At 45.6% G+C, this 24,219-nt stretch overlaps 1 long non-coding RNA gene and 1 pseudogene across 3 annotated transcripts in view; one reads left to right on the top strand and one right to left on the bottom strand.

The window, feature by feature from the left end:
* The first annotated feature begins 755 nt into the window (after positions 1-755).
* LOC144582024 (uncharacterized) overlaps positions 756-24,219 on the top strand; it is a 72,406-nt gene continuing 48,942 nt past the window's right edge. For 2 of the 3 annotated variants that reach the window (XR_013533712.1, XR_013533711.1), the window contains exons 1-3: positions 756-917; positions 9,152-9,356; positions 23,558-23,656. This is a non-coding gene — a long non-coding RNA (uncharacterized LOC144582024). The remainder of the gene's footprint in view (positions 918-9,151; positions 9,357-23,557; positions 23,657-24,219) is intronic. The other variant, XR_013533713.1, reaches the window with a different exon arrangement.
* Positions 13,063-13,613, bottom strand: LOC100406189 (large ribosomal subunit protein eL20 pseudogene; annotated as a pseudogene).

Here is a 24,219-nt window from a genome sequence, read left to right as displayed (position 1 = left end):
ATTAACACTGTTATCTTGGGAATGGGATGTATTTCTTTTCTTTTCTTTTTTTTTTTTTTTTTTGAGATGGAGTTTCAATTTTCTTGCCCAATCTGGAATGCAATGGCGCGCTCTTGGCTCACTGCAACCTCCACCTCCTAGATTCAAGCGATTCTCCTGCCTCAGCTTCCCAAGTACCTGGGATTATAGGTATGCACCACTACACCTGGCTAATTTTGTATTTTTTAGTAGAGATAAGGGTTTCTCCATGTTGGCCAGGGGGTTTCTCCATGTTGGCCAGGTTGGTCTTGAACTCCCGACCTCAAGTGATCCACCTGCCTTGGTCTCCCAGAATGCTGGGATTACAGGCGTGAGCCACCGCGCCCAGCCAGAATTCTTTTTTGAGACAGGATCTCGCTCTGTCGTCCAGGCTGGAGTACAGTGTAGTGATCTCGGCTCACTGCAACCTTCACTGCCTGGGCTCAAGTGATCCTCCTGCCTAAGCCTCCCAAACAGCCGGGATCATGGGCACGGGTTACCACGCCTGGTTAATTTTTGTATTTCAGTAGAAAAGGGGTTTCGTCCTTTTTTCTTCTCAACCCTGAGAGTGATTTAACATTGGTTTTGAGACACAGACTTTGTTCAGCTCTCTATATAACAGGTACCACCAATAATGCTATTAGCCCAAACAGTGGGTGTTTTCTAAATATTAATAGTGGGGCGGGGTGGGGGCGGGGCGGGAGGCGAGGGGGCGGGGCTTGATTCAGCAAAGCCTCAGACTAACGTTGAAATTTTCTTCGGGAATTTTCTAGTAACAAACCCAAGTCTAAAGTAGCTACAGAAAGGGGGATATTACGTGCGATTATTCTTCTTATGCTATATCCCCGTTTTTCAGACTTATTTAAGGCTAAAGTGAGTAAGGAAGAGAGCGAAATGAGGTAGGTGTCTGAGCCATGAAGCATAAATACTGAAAGATGTCACTTTTATTCAGGAAATAGGGGAGATTCAAGGGATACAGATTCCTACTCAAATGTTGATACCTGACTTTCCAGGACACACTTGTAGACCCGTTTCGTCTTCATTTAAGTCAAAACTACACGTTCGTCTTTCCCCACGTATTTTTGCTCGTTAGTGTATTTGTTGAGCTGTTTTCATGTTGTTTCTTTCCTTTCCGTGAAATGGTGGGTTGTTTTGTTTTGTTTTTGACTTGGAACCACCAAGTTGTAAAGGGGTATTTTTTGGTTTTTTGTTTTGAGACGGAGTCTCGCTCTGTAGCCCACACGGGCGTGTAGCGGCGCCATCTTGGCTCACCGCAACCTCTGCCTCCGGTCCCGAGTCAAGCAGTTCTCCTACCTCAGCCTCCCCAGTAGCCGGGATTACAGGCAGGAGCCACCATGCCCAGCTAAGTTTTGTATTTTTTAGTAGAGACAGGGTTTCACCATGTTGGCCAGTCTGGTCTTAAAACTCCTGACCTCGTGACCCGCCCGCCTCCGCCTCCCAAAGCGCTGGGATTAAAGTCGTGAGCCACCGCGCCCGGCCAAAGGTGCGCTTTTACCTGACAGTTGTACCACAGGTAGACTGTCAAGTTGAGAAGAGTGAATCAATAACTTGTATTTGTTTTAGAAATTAAATTAATCCTTGATAAAAGTTGCTTTATTTCTTTTTTTGGAATTAGTCCTTGACCACTAGTGTGATGCATCTCCATTTTGGGTGACCTAGTTCACCAGCAGGCCCGTTGCTCTCCATGACTAACTGTGTAAGTGCTTAAAATGGAATAAATTGCTTTTCTACATTAAAAAAAAAAAAAAGCAAAAAAGGGTTTCACCGTGTTGCCCAGGAGGGTGTCAGACTCCTGACCTCAAGTGATCCACATGCCTCACCTCCCAAAGTGCTAGGATTACAGGCGTGAGCCACCACGCCAGCCAAAGGAGTGAGTTTCTTGTAAAATGATTAACTCAGCCTCCTCTTGCCCTCTCCTCCTCATTTGCCCCTCCACCATGGGATAACACAACAAGAAGGGTTTCATGAGGAGCCAGCTTCATGATCTTGGACTTCCCAGTGTCCAGAACTGTGAGCCAATAAATTTCTTCTTTCTTTCTTTCTCTCTCTCTCTCTCTCTCTCCCCTTTTTCTTTCTTTTTTTGAGATAGAGTCTTGCTCTGTCACCCAGGCTGGAGTGCAGTAGCATGATCTCAGCTCACTGCAGCTTGGGTTCAAGCGATTCTCATGCTGAAGCCTCCTGAGTAGCTGGGACTACAGGCACATGCCACTATGCTTGGCCAATTTTTGTATTTTTAGTAGAGACAGGGTTTCACCATGTTGGCTAAGCTGGTTTTCGACTCCTGGCCTCAAATGATCCACCTGCCTTGCCCTCCCAGAGTGCTAAAATTACAGGCCTGAGTCACTGTGCCTGACCCAAATTTCTGTTCATTATAAATCACCTAGTCTATGGTATTCTGTTATAGTAGCACAAAATGGGCTAAGACGTTGATGACAGATGTATACAAACGTAAAAGCACATGTAAGTTCTGACACACCCAGTAGAAAGGAAAAGTTACATTGAGCACAATGTCTCACACCTATAATCCAAACACTTTGGGAGGCTGAGGTGGGAGGATCCCTTGAGCCCAGGAGTTTGAGGATGCAGTGAGCTGTGATTGTACCACTGTACTCCACCCTGGGTGACAAAGTGAGACCTCATCTCTAGGTTTTGTTTGGTTTTGTTTTGAGAGAGGGTTGCCCAGTCTGCAGTACAATGGAGAGATCTTGACTCACTGCAACCTCCGCCTCCTGGGTTCAAGCAATTCTCCTGCCTCAGCCTCCCAACTAGCTGAGATCACAGGTATGTGCCACCATGCCCAGTACTTTTACATTTTTAATACAGATGTTTCACCATGTTGGTCAGACTGGTCTCAAACTCCTGACCTCAGGTGTTCCACTCGGCCTCAAGACCTCATCTTTAAAAACAAAATGAAGAAAAGGAAATACAGTTTGGCCAAGAAAGGTAAATTTACAAGTCAATATATTTGTTTCAGTAAAATATAATCAGGAAGATAAATCTTTAACAGGCAATTTAGAACCTGTGTCCAAAGCCAAAGATAATTTTAAATTATTCATTGATTTGAATTATGAAAAGAAAGATATCCCTACTTGTTACTGTAAATAATTGAGAGTTAACTAGAGATTTAAAGTTTTGTTTTTTTTTTTTTTGAGACGGAGTTTCGCCCTTGTTACCCAGGCTGGAGTGCAATGGCACGATCTCAGCTCACCGCAACCTCCACCTCCTGGGTTCAAGCAATTCTCCTGCCTCAGCTTCCTGAGTAGCCGGGATTACAGGCGCACACCACCATGCCCAGCTAATTTTTGTATTTTTAGTAGAGACGGGGTTTCACCATGTTGACCAGGATGGTCTCGATCCCTTGACCACGTGATCCACCTGCCTCAGCCTCCCGAAGTGCTGGGATTATAGGCGTGAGCCACCGCGCCCGGCCTAAAGATTTTTTAAGAATAAAGGAACGAGTTCCTAAATTCTTGAAAATTTGATCTATGATAACTTTCATTAAGTGTAGTTCAAGTAATGAGATTAAGAAAACTGACAAATGGAAACAAAAACTAATAACATGAGGAAGTGAGATTTGAATGTGTTTGGGCATAAGTGAAAGTCATGTTTTTTAAATTAAGGATGAATCTAAGAAATACAGTTGCAATTGAAAAAGCAATGCATACTTCTCCAGAACCTGCTCCATCTTATTAAAAACAGCTAACTCTTTTTTCTAATAAACTTTTAATCTGAGTTCCTTTTCTTCTTTACTGAAAGATAACATCTACTCTTTCAAATCACCTCTATTGTTTAAAATTAATTGAGGGAAAGCGAACCCTTGACAATTCTGCCTCCAGCTATGGCAGATTAATTTGTAACAGATCAACACATTCTCTCCAGAAACATCTGAAAAAAAATGGAGACGGGAGAAATAGTCTGTTGGGTGTCTTTAGAGTGGTACCAAAACATCAAGGACCTGAAGGGGCAAGATTCAATAGAGAAGGGAATCTTAGGTGTGAGCCTGATGTTAGTCAACTGTAGCACTTTCTTCTTTTTTGGGGGGCAGTGGGGGTGGTGGGGGAGACAGGGTCTCCCTTATGTTGCCCAGGCTGGAGTACAGTGGTACAATCATGGCTCACCGTAGCCTTGATCTCCACAGCTCAATCAATCCTCCCACCTCTGCCCTTGGAGTGGTAGAACTACAGGTGCACGCCGCCACATCCAGCTAATTTTTTAATTTTTTTTTTGTAGAGACAGGATCTCACTATGTTGCCCGGGCTGGTCTCAAACTCCTTGCCTCAAGTGAACCTCACACCTCAGCCTCCCAAAGTGCTGGATTACAGGTGTGAGCCACCATGCCCTGATTCAATTCTTTTTATTTTAGATTTCCTAAATTTTTATTGAACCCCCACTGACCAGGCTTTTTGAAACATATTGCTATCACTTAATTCTCATAGTAACCCCAACAGGGTTTTATTTCTTTATTTAATTTGTTTGTTTTGTGAGATGGAGTCTCTCTCTGTCACCCAGGCTGGGATGCAGTGATGTGATCTGGGCTCACTGCAACCTCTGCCTCCTGGGTTCTCCTGCCTCAGCCTCTGGAGTAGCTGGGATTACAGGCATGAGCCACTGCACCCAGCCTTAGTAAGGTTTTGTTGATTAAAATGAAAATTGCTCACCCCATATGTTTTGAACACAAGATGTCATTTACTCAGGGTCACAAGGCTGCCAAAGGGCAGAAATGGGTGTCAGCTTGGGCTTGTCTTACTCCATGTTGCCTGCGGGTTCCATGGCACCTCTCAGCCTCCTGTTCATCTGGATGGAGAAACTCACAGAAGAAAAATAGAGATGGGGAATGACAAAAATACAGTTTTAGCCTGTTTTGTTGAAAAAAAAAAAAAGCTGTGGATCCATTTCATTTACAAAGACAGAAATTGGCATACACATGGTCTTTTGGAGCAAAGCAGCATACACAGATATTGGCAGGATTTTGGTTTGAAGTTTCTAGAAGTTATGAACTAAATGATAAGTTTTGACTCTCTGATAGGTATGACATGTAAGAGTAGGTTTAGCTATGCATAATGGAAAGCTGTAAATAACAGTGGCTTAGGCCAGGCACAGTGGTGGGCGCCTATAATCTCAGCTACTGGTTGGGGGGCGGTGGCGGAGACAGAGAATTACCTGAACCCAGGGGGGCAGAGGTTGCAGTGAGCTGAGATCATGCCACTGCACTCCAGCCTGGGTGACAGAATGAGACCCTGTCTCAAAAACAATAAAAATTAAAATGGGCCCAGTGTGATGGCTCACCCCTGTAATCCCAGCACTTTGGGAGGCCGAGGCAGGTAGAGTTCGAGACCAGCCTGACCAACTTGGAGAAACTCCATCTCTAAAAATAGCAAATTAGCTGGGCATGGTGTCGCACGCCTGTAATCCCGGCTACTGGGGAGGCTGAGGCAGGAGAATCGCATGAACCCCGGAGGCAAAGGTTGCGATGATCTGAGATGGTGCCATTGCACTCCAGCCTGGGCAATAGGAGTAAAACTCCATCTGAACAAAATAAATAAATAAAATAAAATAATAAAAATTAACATCAAGTAAACCATATAGGCCTTTTGCTTGTTAATTGGCTTTTGTCAGTCTAATTCACAGGCCACAAACACTGAATATTAAAGGGTAAAGGGAGGCCGGGCGTAGTGGCTCACGCCTGTAATCCAAGCACTTTGGAGGCCAAGGTGGGCTGGTCACCTGAGGGCAGGAGTTCAAGACCTGCCTGACCAACATGGTGAAACCCCGTCTTTAAAAAAAAAAAGGGTAAAGAGAATGTGTTTTTCCTCCCCTATACCAGTTAAATGCCTTCTGGACAGGTGGGTCTGCCATCTAAGTAATCACAAGTTGCTCTCGATGCAAGAGCACACCCCTGATGATTCTATGGAAAAGGAAAAACAGGCACGAAGATGACTCAGCCACCATCCTCAGCAGTCACGTGAAGGTGAATCCCATCAACTTCCCAAGGTTTTGTTTCTTTGTGATAAGGGTTAGGAAGGTCTCTTAGAACAAAAGAACAAATTAATGCCCATGAAAACAATTACACTGTAATTACAATGCTTGGTCAGGATTATAGAAAATCGGAGTTTGGTTCTCCCCGTTGTAGAAGACTTGGTAAATTAAATGTACGGAATCTACAGAATATAAGAGGGTGGCTATTTCTGACACTTTCACTCACAGCTGTGTCCCAGCTTCTTTTTGTTGTCATTTGTTTGTTTTTCTTTATGTTAAAGAGATGGGTCAGTCAGGGGCAGTGGCTCATGTCTGTAATCCTGGAGCTTTAGGAGGCTGAGGGGGGCAGATAGCTTGATCTCACTAGGTCAAGAGACCAGCCTGCACAACATAGTGAAACTTCATCTCTACAAAAAATACAAAAATTGTGGGCCAGGCACAGTGGCTCAGGCCTGTAATCCCAGCACTTTGGGAGGCCAAGGAGAGCAGATCACGAGGTCAGGAGTTCGAGATCAGCCTGGCTAACATAGTGAAGCCCCATCTCTACTAAAAATACAAAAAGTTAGCCGGGTGTGGTGGCGTGTGCCTATAACTCCAGCTGCTCAAGAGGCTGAGGCAGGGGAATCACTTGAACCCGAGAGGCAGAGGTTCCAGTAAGCCAAGATGGCACCATTGCACTCCCGCCTGGGCAACAAGAATGAAACTCCATCTCTAAAAAAAAAAATGCAAAAATTAGTCAGGCGTGGGGAGTGGTGGTGGGGGCTGAGGTTGTAGTAAGCAGAGATGGCATCACTGCACTCCAGCTTGGGTGCCAGAGCCAGACCTTGCTTCAAAAAAAAAAAAAAAAGAGATGGGTCTTGCTCTGTCACTGCCACTCAGGCTGGAGTGGCACAATCATAACTCACTATAGACTCTATCACCTGAGCTCAACTGAGTCTCCTGCCTAAGCTTCCAGAGTAGCTGGGACTACAGGTGCACAGCACCATACCTGGCCCAGCTTCTAGAACAGTCACACATACAGAAATGATACTATTAGTAGAGTAGGGTAATTCCTGAGTAGCAACATATTAACTTGATTTCCTCGCCTTTGTTCCATCTTCCGCCTACCCAGGCAACCCCTCTTAGCTAAGGCTATGGACTGGTACACCTACAAGTGGTTTTTCCCTGTGGCGGGGGCTTCCTCAAACATGGTGACCATGTTCCAAAGCTGAGCATCCCTGAGTGGGCAGTGGGGTAGTCAGCCTGAAACTATATTGACTTTCATGACTCGCCTCGGAGATCGAATCCCATCATTCCCATCACATTGTATTTGTTGAGGCAGTTACAAAGATTTTCCCAAGGTCAAAGGTAGGGAACAACCGGTCTCAATGGAGGAATGTCAGTGTCACATTATAAAAAGAATATGTGACATGAGATACATACTATCTGCCATGACATTCAAATTTCAGGCCGGGCACAGTGGCTCACACCTATAATCCCAGTACTTTGGGAGGCCGAGGAGGGTGGATCACGGGGTCAAGAGATCGAGACCATCCTGGTCAACATGGTGAAACCCGACTCTACTAAAAATACAAAAAATTAGCTGGGCATGGTGGTGCGTGCCTGTAATCCCAGCTACTCAGGAGGCTGAGGCAGGAGAATTGCCTGAACCCAGGAGGCGGAGGTTGTGGTGAGCCGAGATCGCGCTGTTGCACTCCAGCCTGGGTAACAAGAGCGAAACTCCATCTCAAAAAAAAAAAAAAAAAAAAAAATTCAAATTTCTCTTACAGTCATGTTATCATGACTCCCCACTCTAGTCATCCGTTCTTTTTTGTTTTGTTTTGCTTTGTTTTCAAACAGAATCTCTCTCTCTCATCCAGGCTGGAGTGCAGTGGCACAACCTCGGCTCACTGCAACCTCCACCTCCAGGGTTCAAGCAATTCTCCTGCCTCAGCCTCCTGAGTAGGTGGGACTACAGAAGCATGATACCATGACCAGCTAATTTTTTTTTTTTTTTTTTACTTTGTAGTAGAGATGGGGTTTTACCATGTTGGCCAGGCTGGTCTCGAACTCCTGACCTCAAGTGATCTTCCAGCCTCAGCCTCCCAAAATGCTGGGATTACAGGCATGAGCCACCACGCCCAGCCAACCATGCATTGTCTGTGCAGCATTCAGAAGATTTGCAATGAAAATACGAACAAAGCAGCACTCTTAATTCTTGCTCCTGAAACTCAGAATTGAGGGAGCAGGGCTGGGGTCAGTGGAAAAGTGGGATATTTGAGAATGCTTTTCATTTGTTTGTACGGTTTTTTTTTTTTTTGAGACAGTCTCACTCTGTAGCCCAGGCTAGAGTGCAGTGGCGAGATTTCAGCTCACTGCAACCTCCACCTTCTAGTTCCTGGTTCAAGCAATTCTCTTGCCTCAGCCTCCCAAGTGGCTGGGATTACAGGAACGCGCCACCATACCCAGCTAATTTTTGTTTTTCATAGAGACGGGCTTTCAACACATTGGCCAGGCTGGTCTTGAACTCCTGACCTAGTGATCCACCTGCCTCAGGCTCCCAAAGTACTGGGATTACAGGCGTGAGCCACGGCACCTGGCCTTGTTTGTTTTTGTTTTTAGAGATAGGAGCTTGCTCTGTCACTGAGGCTGGAACACAGTGGCAGGATCTCAGCTCACTACAACCTAAGCCTCCCACGGTTAAGCAGATCTCCCACCTGAGCCTCCCAAGTAATTGGGTCTACAGGTGCATGTCACCACACCTAGCTAATTTTATTTTTCGTTTTTTGTTGTTGATGTTGTTGTTCGTTGTTGTTCTGAGACAGAGTCTCCCTCTGTCTTGCTCAGGCTGGAGTGCAGTGGCGCCATGTCGGCTCACCGCAGCCTCCACCTCCCAGGTTCAAACAATTCTCCTGCCTCAGCCTCCCGAGTAACTGGGACTACAGGTACATGATACCATACCTGGCTAATTTTTTTGTATTTTCAGTAGAGATGGGGTTTTACCGTGTTGGCCAGGCTGGTCTTGAACTCTTGACCTCAGGTGATCCTCCCACCTCAGAGGTGAGAAGATTTGCCCCATTCACCTTTTATATTCCCAAAGTGCTGGGAATACAGGAGTGAGCCACCATGCCCAGACATTTTTGTTTATTTTTTGTAGAGAAAAGGTCTCACTATGTTGCCCAGGCTGGTCTTGAACTCTTGGACTCAAGCAATCCTTGCCACGTGGCCTCCCAAAGTGCTGGCATTACAGGCCTGAGCTACTGCGCCTGGTGGGAATGCTTATTTCAGCAAGTGGAAGACTCACTTGGGCTCTGGGTGACCCGGAAGCAAAGCCGCATACAGCTGTCATCACTGTCACCTGGGTAAGCATTTGCATTCATTTTTCTCCCTTTTCCATTGTTTGTCATACTTCCTTGGTTCATGATATAGAGAATAGTTTTCTTGGAAAAGAAGAAGGCATTATGGTACAGTGTTAAAACTCCAGTTTTATTTATTTATAAAGAATGATTTTGTCATCATTGGGAATTTTATTTCGAATTCTTCTATGCTGGGTTGCAGTGAGCTGAGATCATGCCACTGCACTCCAGCCTGGGCAGCAGAGTGAGACTCTGTCTCAAAAATAAATTAATTAAGTAAATCAAAAAATAATTAAAAAAAAAAAAGAAAGAAAGAAAGGGGTTACTAAGTAGAAGCCAAGTCAACAACTTATCTTCAGGCATCTGCTTTTCCTGTATCCTGAACCCTCAAGAGGGATTTCTGAAGAAAGAAAGAAAAAAAATTAAACCTTATCCAATGGAACGTAGAGAGTTGGAAATAAAAAGGCCTTAAAAGTTGTAACAGATATCTTTCTGGTTTATGACCACATTTTCTAACATCTGTTGAGGGACATTTTCTGACCAAAAGGCCTGTCAGTATCAATAAGGAGAGACGCTTTCCTCATTGTTCTAGAATCTACAATGTCCAGGGTTATTGAAATGGATATATACTGCAGGATGGAGAGTGGGAGTGCAGAGCGAAGGGAAAGAGGAGCAGGGATTAAAGTGTGGAGTCGCCCCTGGCCCTGCTTTGAACTCTCACTGGCTTTTTGGAACTTAACCAAGATCAAACAGGCGGTTGCAGCCAGCTCAAGGCCTCTGGTTCTCTATAATTTTTGGAGTAGATTTTGAGGTTACGATGATGAAGTTTTGCGGTAACTTTAAACTGGAAAGTATTGCATTCACCTTTTATATTCCCCAAAGAAAGGAGAAATGCCTAGCCATGCAATGAAACTCCTTTCGATCTGACCATTGTGTTAGGAACACATTTCACACTGAGCGAATCTTTGCGAGCAGACTCAAATGTTTCCCATTACACCCGTGCACGGGTATCGGCGTTCGAGGGGCTGCTGCAGAGTGTGTAATTTTCCCAGCAAAACGCACACACTTGGTGGCTTGGATAGAGGACCAACATCATACCCACAGTTGAACACACTTGTTTGCACTTATCATTACCGTAGTTTAGAGCCTACACAATAAGAACACAGGCCGGGCACAGTGGCCCACACCTGTAATCCCAGCACTTTTGGAGGCCAGGTCAGGTGGATCACGAGGTCAGGAGTTTGAGACCAGCCTAGCCAACACGGTGAAACCTGGTCTCTACTAAAAATACAAAAATTAACCAGGCCTGGTGGCACGTGTCTGTAGTCCCAGCTACTCAGGAGGCTGAGGCAGAATAATCACTTGAACCTGGGAGTCGGAAGTGCTGGTGAGCTGATCACACCATTGCACTCCAGCTTGGACGACAGAGCAAGACTCTGTCTCAAAACAAACAAACAAACAAAAAATAAGAATGCAAATTCCATAAATTTTCTTGAAAAAAGAAATCTGATTTCACATAAACATACATGGCTCAAATTGTTGCAGCCTTAATTCCTTGTATAAGAATTGGTCATATGGCCAGGCGCTGTGGCTCACGCCTATAATCCCAGCACTTTGGGAGGCGTAGGCGGGTGGATCACGAGGTCGAGAGATCGAGACCATCCTGGTCAACATGGTGAAACCCCGTCTCTACTAAAAATACAAAAAATTAGCTGGGCATGGTGGCGCGTGCCTGTAATCCCAGTGACTCGGGAGGCTGAGGCAGGAGAATCACTTGAACCCGGGAGGCAGAGGTTGCAGTGAGCTGAGATTGCTCCACTGCACTCCAGCCTGGGTAACAAGAGCGAAAAACTCCGTCTCAAAAAAAAAAATAAATAAAATAAAAACAATCAGTTCAAAGGCCGGTGTGGTGGCTCCTGCCTGTAATCCCAGCACTTTGGGAGGCCGAGGCGGGCAGATCACCTGAGGTTGGGAGTTCAAAACCAGCCTAACCAACATAGAGAAACCACATCTCTACTGGAAATACAAAATTAGCTGTGTGTGGTGATGCATACCTGTAATCCCAGCTACTCGGGAGGCGGAGGCAGGAGAATCGCTTGAACCTAGGAGGCAAATGTTGTGATGAGCCGAGATCGCACCATTGCGCTCCAGCCTGGGCAACAAGAGCAAAACTCCATCTCAAAAAAAAGAAAGAAAGAAAGAAAATTTACTGACCTAGGTAAGAGAGAGAGAATAGAGAGAGAAAAATACAGGTCAATCTGTGACTCCTCCAAGTTGTTTCTGTAACTGCCCGAAAGGAGATCATTTTCAGAGTTTGTTACAGCTTCAGCATAATTTAGTACACCTTGCATGATTCAAATACACACTTCTAGCCTGAAAATATCCTTTTCTATAATAATTTCATAGTTTTATTTTTCGTCTTTGAGACAGGGTTTCTTTCATTCCTGCCACCCAGGCTGGAGTGCAGTGGTGCCATCTCGGCTCACTGCAACCTTCGCCTCCCTGGCTCAAGCGATTCTCCTGCCATAGCCTCCCAAGTAGCTGGGACCACAGGCATGCGCGTCATGATGCCCAGCTAATTTTTGTATTTTTTTGTAGAGACAGGGTTTCACCATGTTGCCCAGGCTAGTCTCCAACTCCTGAATTCAAGCGATCCACCCACCTTGGCCTCCCAAAGTGATGGGATTGCATATGAGAGCCACCAAGCCCAGCCTCAGGATTTTAAATTATGTTGAATATTTTTTCCTAAGATCCCAAACTGAGTACAGTAGACGTTAATATTTAAAACTGATATTTGTAATTGATTTCAATATGTACTGCATCATACTAAAAGTATCTACTGTTTTCTCACTGTATATTGATATCAGAAAAGATTACCTGATCTCTTGCTTGAAAAAAGAAAACATATAGAATAAATATACACTTCTTTTTTGAGACAGTCTTGCTCTGCCACCCAAGCTGGAGTGCAATGGTGCGATCTTGGCTCATTGCAACCTCTGCCTCCCTAGCTCAAGGGATCTTCTGGCCTCAGCCCCTCCAAGTAGCTAGGACCACAGGTGCTTGCCCATGCCTGGCTAATGTTTGCATTTTTGGCAGAGATGGGGTTTTGCCCTGTTGGCCAGGCTGGTCTCAAACTCTTGAGCTCAGGTGATCCACCCACCCGGGCCTCCCAAAGTGCTGGAATTACAGGTGTGAGCCACTCTGCCTGGTCAAGAGTTTTTCAGAATTTGTATGAGATTCATCCAAAGAGCCATTCTTACTTTTTTTTTTTTTGCTTTGTTAATTATTTTTCTTTTTTGAGACACAGTCTCACTCTGACCACCAGGCTGGAGTACAGTGTTGCAATCTCGGCTCACTGCAACCTCCACCTCCCAGGTTCAAGCGATTCTCTTTCCTCAGCCTCCTGAGTAGCTGGGATTACAGGTGTCCCCCATTATGCCCGGCTAATCTTTGTATTTTTAGTAGAGACGGGGTTTCACCATATTGGCCAGGCTGGTCTCCCAACTCCTGACCTCAAGTGATCCACCCGCCTTGGCCTCTCAAAGTGCTGGGATCACAGGCATGAGCCAATTTTAATTTAAATATTTTATTTCTTTATGTGTTCAGAGTAAATAAAAACTCCTCTTTCTCCTCTTCTTTCCCACTTTATTTTTTCTTTTTTACCGGGGTGTTCCTGGGTTTATTTGCGCACACGCGGGCAAGGGCCCAGCACCTAGAAGGTGTTGGGCCTCTTGGTGGTGACACGTAGCTTGTGGTGACGGGTAGTTTGTATGGACTGCGCAGGACGCGGTGGCACAGCGGGAACTTGATCCCGGAGTCGTGGAACTGCTTGACAGCAGGCCGGCGGCACTTGCTGGCTGCGATCTCCTCCACTTTCATGATCTGGGTGGAGTGGGCCCGGGCGCCCATGTGTCGGTAGCACTGGGTGACAGCGCCCGGTATTCCCGGTACATATTGGTGCCACTCCTGGAGTCATGGCGCAGCCAGATGCCGAAGTTCCTAACCCGCAGGGGCGGGGGGACTTCTCAAACACCTGCCCCCAGCAGACTTCTTCATCTTTAACTGAGATACGAAGTACCAGAAGCGGGACTTGGCGACGACGTGATCAGGCGCAAAGATTCGCCGGCGGTAGAGGGGCGGTGTGTGGCATTTGGGGGTGGGCAGGCAGAGACCCACCACCTTGTACTCTCGTAGTGTGCCCGAGGCCTTCGTGGCGTTCTCTCCGCGCTCACCGCCACTTTTTACGGTCCTAATTCCAGTCATCCTAGACTACCACCAAAATGTTCACTGGCTCCAGTTTAAGGTGATATTGACCTAGAAGTGTGTGGTGCATTGTTAATTGTTAGACTTTTGAGGTCTAACAATTTTCCAGGGTCCAAAGGCCATCATTTGTAATGGTACAATTTCAGCTATGTTGACGAATGGAGCCATTGTTAAAAACCAATTCCCTTTAACTCAGGTTACAGAAGGAACTTCCTGTATGTAAGGCAAGTTCTGAATATAGAATTTGATTACTTTTCAGCTTGTGTTAAATTTTCAAAACCACAGCTAAAAAGTCATCTACCAAAGAGTGATTCGCGGGGGCCACGGTGGCTCCGGCCAGTTGTCCTGGCGCTTGAGGAGGCGAGGCCATGAGTCCAAAGAGTGATTCGCCAAGCCCTTGAATTCTAAATCGTAGATTGATAATATCCTTAGACCTCAGTGGCCCCACCCCCATCGCACCCCCATTGCCTCTGTTAATTAGTAGGGGTAAAGAAGGAGCCAGAGGGAAGCAAGGAGAACTGGGGGCCTTACAACAGAATCTGTCAGGAGGCTAAGCTCCTCCGAAGAAACCCTCTAGCCACAAAGATTACTGGTGCCTGTAATTCAGATTAAAGATTCATTCTTCTTAATAAAATGAAAATACCCTGGTGAAAGCTCACATCTTACTCCATAACCTAATAGTATATTTCAACACCTACAACAGCAATACTTAGAATGTTTGGCAAAACTCACGATTCCTGGATGGTAACACAGAAATCACTAAATTTTGGAGGTTGATTTATTTTTATTTTTTGAGATGGAGTCTCGCTCTGTCACCTAGGCTGGAGTGGAGTGACAGGATCTCGGCTCACTGCAACCTCTGCACCCCAGGTTCAGCCTCCCAATTAGCTGAAATTACAGGAGTGTGCCACCATGTCAGCTAATTTTTGTATTTTTAGTAGAGACATGGTTTCACCATGTTGGCCAGGCTGGTCTCGAACTCCTGACCTCAAGTGATCCACCCACCTTGGCCTCCCAAAGTGCTGGGATTACAGGCGTGAGCCACCGTGCCCAGCCCAGAAATCACTGCAGTTCTAACTCAAATTCTCATTTGATCCTTATGTATAGCGAAGTGGGAAGACTTCTGGCTTAGAGCTAGAGAGAAATAAAGAGGAAGCAAAGAGTAGAAGATGAATTCTGGGCAACATAGCAAGACCTCATCTCTACAAAAAATGAAAATGAATAAAAATTAGCTAGGCATAGTGGTGTGCAACCTGTGGTCTCAGCTACTTGGGAAGCTGAGCTTAGAGGATCACAGAAGGCGGGAAAGTCAATAAAGTATGGTATATTTGACAATTTAAGCCACTCCCGAAAGGCACAGAGAGGCCAAAAAGGGAAATCAATAAGAAAAAAGGAAGAGAGAGTGCACAAATTTTATGAACCTGCCATGGACTTCTAAAATGTTGCTCTGCATTAAATAGGGCTCTACCACCTCATCAAGGAAAGTTTTGTTGTTGCTCTTATTTCCTTTTTATTTAAAAATAAGGTTCCTTTACATATTTAACATACAGAATTTTGCTTAGGAAACATGGGTTTTGTGGAAAGTTAGGAAGGCATTTTTTTTTTACAAATAAATGCTGTGTATTAATGAATCCTACACCTTTTCCCACATTTATTTCTTCAAAGATGTCTACAAAGATAGTATTTTTGCAGGTTCTTTTTTTTTCTACATAACACCTCACTTTAAAAAGGCAAAATATTATTCACACAAATATTTTTTACTCACTCTACCCAATAATAGAAGCATTATAGACTCCAAAGACTATCATGATTAACCTTCCTCGAATAAAACTTTAGGGATCTGCTTTGAACCCACAAAAGAAATTAAATGCACAGTTAAGACTGATTTTCATCATCAAGTCGCAACAGGGAATTGTCTTTAAAGCCATCCCCTGCTGCCTTCATTAGAGTCTTGATCTCTTGCTGCAAATTTATATTCCTTTGTGGGTTTAAGGCAGATATTGGATATCCTTTTAATCTATATTTATTAGGAGAGCTATTGATGAGTCTCATTCTGCCACAAATTCACGAACAATGTTCCTGTGGCCACTCTAGTGGGAGTCTTAAGTGAATACATCTTCCAGATAAGTGACCATTTTTCACAGGGTAAATGGTATATTAAAAAAACAAAATGTGCAAGTTAAAAACATGTATTAGCCTCTGCTTTAAGATACACTTTGGCCGGGTGTAGTGGCTCATGTCTAATTCCAGCACTTTGGAAGGCCAAGGCGGGCAGACCACTTGAGGTCAGGAGTTCAAGACCAGCCTGGCCAACATGGAGAAACCCGTCTCTATTTTAAAAAATACAAAATTAGCCAGGCATGGTGGCACATGCCTGTAATCCCAGCTACTCAGGAGGCTGAGGCAGGAGAATCACTTGAACCCAGGAGATGGAGGTTGCAGTGAGCCGAGATCGAGCCATTGCACTCTAGCCTAGGGGGACAGTGCGAGACTCTGTCGCAAAAAAAAAAAAAAGGGAGAGAGAGGATTTCTGCCCTCTTCCCCACCCACCACCATCTACTTTTCCAGATAGCTCCTCCCAATTCAGAACCTTCTATATCTAACAAAGCTCCGGATTGGAAGAAACTTGTACCTAGAGAGAAGGAAGAACAGTTTGCCTGACTGCTCTCAGATCCATTCACTGCACCCCTGCATCACAGAGGAATTTGCCAGAGCAAACTTTTTTTTTTTTTTTTTTAAGATGGGGGTTTCACCATGATGGCCAGGCTGGTCTTGAACTCCTGACCTTAGGTGATTCACTCACCTCGGCCTCCCAAAGTGCTAGGATTACAGGCGAGAGCCACTGCGCCCGGCCTCGCCTGAGCAAACTTTATTCCTCAGGCTGCCTTACCTGCTGGAATCTAACTATGGTCAGTCAGCGGGAGGCCCTGAAAGGAGGAAGAATACGGGAAGAAGGAAGAAGTCAGAGTAGTTCTTCCCTTCCTCTCTGTTTTAGGCAGTGTCTTTGACTGTGGCTGCATTGCCTCCATGGTTACACCTCCCACTGGGTGGCCTCCCATTGGTGAAACCCAGCTGGGAGCCAGTTGAGGAGGGAGCCTAGGCCATGCCATTTGCATACCAACCCCCTTGTGCATGATCCAGACCAAATCAGGGGCAGTGTGAGGACTGGATCTGAGAACGAACAGCCATAAAACCAGCACAACGAACAGATCTGAGAAGAGTCACTGGAGGCCAAGCATGGTGGCTCACGCCTGTAATCCCAGTACTTTGGGAGGCTGAGGCTGGTGGATCACCTGAGGTCAGGAGTTCGAGACCAGGCCTGGCCAATGTGGTGAAACCCCGTCTCTACTAAAAATACAAAAACATTAGTAGGTGTAATGGCAGACACCTGTAATTCCAGCTACTTGGGAGGCTGAAGCAGGAGAAACACTTGAACCTGGGAGGCAGAGGTTGCAGTGAGCCAAGATAGCACCACTACACTCCAGCCTGGGCAACAAGAATGAAACTCGGTCTCAAAGCAAGAAACAAAACTAAACAAAAACAAGAGTCATTGGGTCTTCTCTAGCTTGGCAGGATGAAGAATGACAGCTAACTCTAAAGCATCTATTGCATTCTGTATTTAGGGAGCATTCACCAGGTGTTAGGAATTGCACTAGGTGCTAAGAGGGCAGAGTGAGTTGGCTCATGCCTATAATCCCAGCACCTTGGGAGGCTGAAGTGGGAGGATTGCTTGAGCCCAGGAGTTCAAGACCAGCCTGGGCAAAGTAGTGAGACGCCCCCCACAACATCTCTGAAAAAATAAAAATTAAAAAAATAAGTATGCAAAGATCAGTAGCATATTGTCCCAGCTCTCACACACTTGGGTTTGAATCCTAGCTCTATCCCTTACTTCTAGTTGGCTTTGGGTAACTTTGACTACATCAAGCCTTCTTTTCCTCCATTATGAAATGGAGAAAGCAATAGTATCTACTTGCAGTAGACATCCAATGAGCATTTGTTGGAAAAAGATGTGTCTATTAATTCAGACTCTTTTTTTTTTTTTTTCGAGACAGAGTTTTGCTCTTGTTGCCCAGGGTGGAGTGCAATGTGCAATCTCCGCTCACAGCAACCTCCTCCTCCCAGGTTCAAGTGATTCTCCTGCCTCAGCCTCCCGAATAGCACAGATTACAGGCATGTGCCATAACACCCGGCTAATTTTGCATTTTTTAAGTAGAGACAGGGTTTCTCCATGTTGGTCTCGAAGTCAGGTGATCCGCCCACCTTGGCCTCTCAAAGTGCTGGGGTTATAGGCGTGAGCTACCGCCCCCCTCCAAGTCAGATTCTCAATAAATAAAATGAAGTTACATTTATTGATCACCTCCTCTATGCCAGGCACTATTTTCATTTCTACAAGAACTGTCAGGGTGGGGAAAACAAGCAGTTATATCTAATACAATGTGGGAAGAGCTATACTAGGGGCACCTGCAAACTGTGATGGGAACGCAGTAGGGAGTCATTAGCTTTTTCTAGGGGACCCCATAGAGACTTCACGGAGAAGACAGGGAAGATTTCACAACAATAATAATAATAACAGCAGTAACTAACACCCATGGAGAGCTCATTCAGCACTAGGCCCTGAGCCACAAAACAGGCCTTCAGTCAACAAACACTCCCTGAGCCTTCCTCCTCGAGGTCTTAGCTCCCTGGAAGGGATGTAGTTCCATCGTCCCATTTTGTAGAGAAAGAAACTAACCTTTAGAGTTGCTAAATAACGTGCCCAAGGTCACCCAGCTAGTAACGATCAGGGTCAGCATCCAAACCTGAATGCCTGATTCCAAAGCCCACACGCCGAGGAACGGCGAGGCTTCTTTCCTTTATGAATGTATAGCTTTATTAAGAGCTGACCAGCACACAGCAGCTACATACATGACAAGTTTGTGTGCTAACACACAACAGACTGTAGCCTCTTTAGGGGAACTGTGCAGAACAGAGCCTGATTCTGAAGGCGCTTAAGTCTTTGGGAAGTCCAAATGTGTTTGATACCAGCTGTACAGCCCCAGCTCAGAGGAGCTGGAGACAAAGGGCTCCATCCTGGGATTGGGGGAGGTGAATAAAGTGCTCTCTAGAAATCAACTGCGTGGCCTTGAGAGATGAGTTAACCCTTTCAAGACACCAGGCTAATATTTGGTTTAATTATCTCTTCCAAGGTACTAAACGACACTCCAATGGTCTCCGAGTAAATTTATCTCTCAAATGGGAGCCATTTACTAACCTACTTCAGGCATCAACCCTTCTGTCTTAGGCAGCTTCTCTTTAAAAGGCCATTGTAGGGAAGTTCTCTACTTTTCTGCTTAAAAGAGAGTGGAGAGAAGTCCTTAAAACCTCCCAAGATTACTTTTAATTAAAAAGATACTAATCCTTATTTTTCCCATTTCTCCAACCTTCTGTGCTGCAGAGGGAGATGAGATATTTAGCAAATAAAAGTAGACCTTTTCTTGGAATTTCAGAGCTGTTCAATTATAAACACGGCTGCCTGCGAAGTTGAAAATCAATTCAACTGCAATCTTCTTTAAAGCTTTTTAAAGGCAACTGCTAACCTGTCTAGATGTTTAACTTTCAAGTTTCAAAACGTGTCAGTTAAAACTTGCTTACTGTTACTCCTTTTCTCCGAAGCTACAAGCCAGAAGAGAAATTATGTAGCAAATTGGAAACAAGGAACTCAGACTTGATAGCAACACAAAAGGCTCCCCGACCGGCTGGAGTGTAAGACACTACAATTCTTGCTCTGAAAATGAATAAGGATTAGAGGGCTCATCTACTGGCGGCCTCTAATGAGGTTGCGCCTTCTCAGTTCTGAAACAAGCAGTCAATTGATCCCTTCACAAGAACACCTGGTCTATTCTGAGAAAAAAAAAATTAGTCAAACCTGTTGTTGGCTGAGTTTACCAGTCAATTCTGTTAAATCGTGGCATCGGAAGAGATAGGGAGACGTGGCTCATTAAAAATACCATTGGGGGAAATCCTAAGGCAAGGGGATAGTAATTACTGAACTAATTCTATTGGCCTGAAAGAGTTAATTCAACTCCTAAAGGGAAGCAATTTACTTTCTACTCCCCACACCCCCAGGATGGACCAAGGCTCTTAAGGAGTTTAATAGGATGAGGCTGGTTTTATTTATTTGTTTACCAGCCCTCCCCTCCACTACCCTCAACTAAACTCCCCAGACAGTTGACAAGCCCCAGATGAAGATGGAGTGTACCTGGAGTCATACCGGGTCACCTGGTATGACTCGAATGGGCCCCTCTCAGCCAGCCTGGGTCATGCTGAACAAATCCATGCATGCCAAGCAAGGGCACAAGGACAAATCCTCTGACTTTGTGTGTCTGGATGCTAAACACCTACCCAAATTCTAAGCAGCACAGCCAGATAAATCCATCAGTGAGAGTGGCTAAGGGATACCTGATTTATATGCAACCTTGGCGGTGTATCACTGGGCCCAAAGTGCCAGTGTAAACAGTTCTGCCCAGGCTCCCGTCCTGCTTCAGCAGAGAACAGACACCATCCTCCAGGACCACAAATGTGGAAAAGAGGGAAGGGGTCACGTTTCAGGAGAGCAGTGTTAAAGGAACAGCACATGCCCTTCCAGATACAAGTGTGTGTGCTTTCTTTTTGAGACGGAGTCTTGCTGGATCACCCAGGCTAGAGTGTAGTGATATGATCTTGGCTCACTGCAACCTCCACCTCCCGGGTTCAAGCAGTTCTCCTGCCTCAGCCTCCTGAGTAGCTGGGATTACAGGAACATGCCACCACGCCCAGCTAATTTTTTTTTCCTTCAGTTTCCCCAGTGAACCTGGCTAACTTTTGTGTTTTTAGTAGTGATGGGGTTTTACCATGTTGGTCAGGCTGGTCTTGAACTCCTGACTTTGCGATCTGCCCGCCCCAGCCTTCTAAAGTGCTGGGATTACAGGCGGGAGCCACTGGTTTGTGTGCTTTTTAATAATTAAGCATGAAAAGTGTCGGCTGGGTGTGGTGGCTGATGTCTGTAATCCTAGCACTTTGGGAGGCCAAGGTGGGTGGATCACCTGAGGTCAGGAGTTTGAGACCAGCCTGGCCAACATGGTGAAACCCCATCTTAAAAAAAAAAAAGAAAAGTGTCAAACATAGATCAACATAGCTATCATATAATGACTCCCCTATGCACCTGTCACAAAGCTGCAACAATTAATAACGTATGGCCCATCTTATTTCAAATGGACCCCCACCCACTCACCCCACGACGACATCTTGAAGCAATTCCCAGACTTTTTATCATTTCATCAATAAATATTTGTGTGGATTTCTAAAAAATCTGTCTCATTTTTTTGAGACAGAGTCTCACTCTGTCGTCAGGCTGGAGTGCAGTGACACGTTCTTGACTCACTGCACCCTCAGCCTCCTGGGTTCAAGCAATTCTCCTGCCTCAGCCTCCCAAGTAGCTGAGACTACAGGCGCGTGCCACCACACCCAGCTAATTTTTGTATTTTTTAGTAGAGACATGGTTTCACCATGTTGGCCAGGATGGTCTTGATCTCTTGACCTCGTGATCTGCCCGCCTTGGCCTCCCGAAGTGCTGGGATTATGGGCATGAGCAACTGCGCCCAGCCCTCTCTCTTTTTTTAAAAAACAAAACCCAAAACAATTACTACCCGAATAAAGAAAGAGAAAGGGAGGGAGGGAGATAGGGACGGAGAGAAGGAGGGAAGGAGGGAGGGAGGGAGGGAGGGAGGGAGGAAGGAAAGGAACGAAGGAAGGGAGGAAGGGAGGAAGGGAGGAAGGGAGGAAGGGAGGGAGGGAGGGAGGGAGGGAGGAAGGGAGGAAGGAAGGAAGGAAGGAAGGAAGGAAGGAAGGAAGGAAGGAAAAGAAAGAAACAGGCCAGGTTCAGTGGCTCATGCCTGTAATCCCAGAACTTTGGGAGGCCTAGGTAGGAGGAACACTTGAGGCCAGGAGTTTCAGACCAGCCTGGGCAACATAGCGAGACCCCATCTCTACAAAAAATAGAAAATTAGCTGGGTTCGGTGGCACATGCCTGTAGTCCCAGCTACTCAGGAGACTGGTGTAGGAGGATCAAGTCCAGGAGGTTGAGGCTGCCATGAGCCATGATCTTGCCCCTGCACTCCTGCCTGAGTGACCGAGTTAGATCTTGGCTCTAGGAGAAAGAGCAGCAACAACAGCAAACCCTTTTGACACATGCTACAACCTCAATGAACATTGAGGACACTGTGCCGAATGAAATAAGCCAGACATAAAAGGACAAATACTGTCTGCTTCCACTCATGTGAGGTATCTGGAATAGCAAATTCATAAAGGCAGAAAATGGAATGGTGGTTGCCAGGGGCTGGGGAGAGGAGGGGATGGGCAGTTAGTATTTAGTGGACACAGAGTTTCGATTTTGGAAAATGAAAATCTTTCTGTTGTTAGATGAATGTGATGGTCACATGATAATGTGAATGGACTTAATATCACTGAGCTGTACACTTAAAAATAGTTAAGATAGTGGCCAGTTGGCCGGGCGCAGTGGCTCATGCCTGTAATCCCAGCACTTTGGGAGGCCGAGGCGGGTGGATCATGAGGTCAAGAGATCGAGACCATCCCGGTCAACATGGTGAAACCCCATCTCTACTAAAAATACAAAAATTAGCTGGGCATGGTGGCACGTGCCTGTAATCCCAGCTACTCGGGAGGCTGAGGCAGGAGAACTGCTTGAACCCAGGAGGCGGAGGTTGCAGTGAGCCGAGATCGCACCATTGCACTCCAGCCTCCACTCAAGGTTGCATATAAATCAGGGTAACAAGAGCGAAAACTCCGTCTCAAAAAAAAAAAAAGATAGTGGCCAGTTGCAATGGCTCACACCTATAATCCCAGCACTTTGGGAGGCGGAACAGGTGGATCACTTGAGGTCAGGAGTTCAAGACCAACCTAGCCAACATGGTGAAACCCTGTCTCTACTAAAAATACAAAAAAGTAGGCCAGGAGGGGTGGCTCACTCCTGTAATCCCAGCACTTTGGGAGGCCGAGGCAGGCGGATCACAAGATCAAGAGATGGAGATCATCCTGGCCAACATGGTGAAACACCATCTCTACTAAAAATACAAAATTAGCCAGGCGTGGTGGCATGCGCTTGTAGTCCCAGCTACTAAGGAGGCTGAGGCAGAAGGATCACTTGAACCCAGGAGGTAGAGGTTGCAGTGAGCCGAGACTGTGCCACTGTGCTCCAGCCTGGTGACAGAGCAAGACTCCATCTCAAAAAAAATAAAAGGGGTATATGAACGGCCCAAAATGTGGGTGTGCAAAGATTCATCAACAAACTATAATGAGCAACTCAGTACATGCTCCACACCCCATTGGTGGTCTTAGAACAGGGGCAGGAGGAACGAGAGGAAATATCCACACACGAAAACAATTTGTTTCTGTTTTTGATTTTTTTTTATTTTATTTTATTTATTTATTTTTTATTTTTTATTTTTTTGAGACGGAGTTTCGCTCTTGTTACCCAGGCTGGAGTGCAATGGCACAATCTCGGCTCACCAAAACCTCTGCCTCCTGGGTTCAAGCAATTCTCCCACCTCAGCCTCCCGAGTAGCTGGGACTACAGGTGCGCGCACCACCATGCCCAGCTAATTTTTGTATTTTTAGTAGAGACGAGGTTTCACCATGTTGACCAGGATGGTCTCGATCTCTTGACCTTGTGATCCACCCGCCTCGGCCTCCCAAAGTGCTGGGATTATAGGCGTGAGCCACCGCACCTGGCCTTATTATTATTATTTTTTTTAAATGGAGTTTCACCATATTGGTCAGGCTGGTCTCGAACTCCTGACCTCAGGTGATCCACCCGCCTCAGTGTCCCAAAGTGCTGGGATTACAGGCGTGAGCCACTGTGCCCAGCTCTGTTTTTGATTTTTGAAATGAGGTTTCACTCTGTCACCCAGGCTGGACTACACTGGTGCGATCATGGTTCACTGCAGCCTCCACCTCCTTGGGTTCAGGTGATCTTCCTGCTTCAGTCTCCCAAGTAGCTAGAAATACAGGTACGTTCCACACCAGGTAAATTTATTGTATTTTTTTTTGTATTGTACTTTTTGTGTAGTGATGGGGTTTAACAATATTTCCCAGGCTAAAAACAATTTTTTTTAAAGTTTTAAGACAAAATCTTTGTCATCAAGGAATCTGAAATCTTGTTAAGAAGGCAAAACTGATATATGCATAACAATTAATAATTAAGGGCAGGCCAACCGTGGTGGCTCATGCCTGTAATCCCAGCACTTTGGGAGGCTAAGGTGGATGGATCACCTGAGGTCAAGAGTTGGAGATCAGCCTGGCTAACATAGTGAAACTCTGTGTCTACTAAAAGTACCAAAAAAGAAAAAAAAAACTCAGGTGTGGTGGTACACACCTGTAATTCCAGCTACTAGAGAGGCTGAGGTAGGAGAATCTCTTGAATCCAGGAGGCTGAGGTTGCAGTGAGCTGAGATCACGCCACTGTACTCAAGCCTGGGCAACAGAGCCAGACTCTCGCTCAAAAATAATAACAATAATAATAATCATAATAAAATAATGATAAAATGCAAAACTGCTGTGACTATCAAACCCT

This window comes from Callithrix jacchus, chromosome 4, assembly GCF_049354715.1.
Source record: "Callithrix jacchus isolate 240 chromosome 4, calJac240_pri, whole genome shotgun sequence".
In the NCBI taxonomy this organism is placed as follows: Eukaryota; Metazoa; Chordata; class Mammalia; order Primates; family Cebidae; genus Callithrix; species Callithrix jacchus.
Note: the sequence above shows the minus strand (reverse complement) of the source record. Positions and strands in the feature narration are given on the sequence as shown.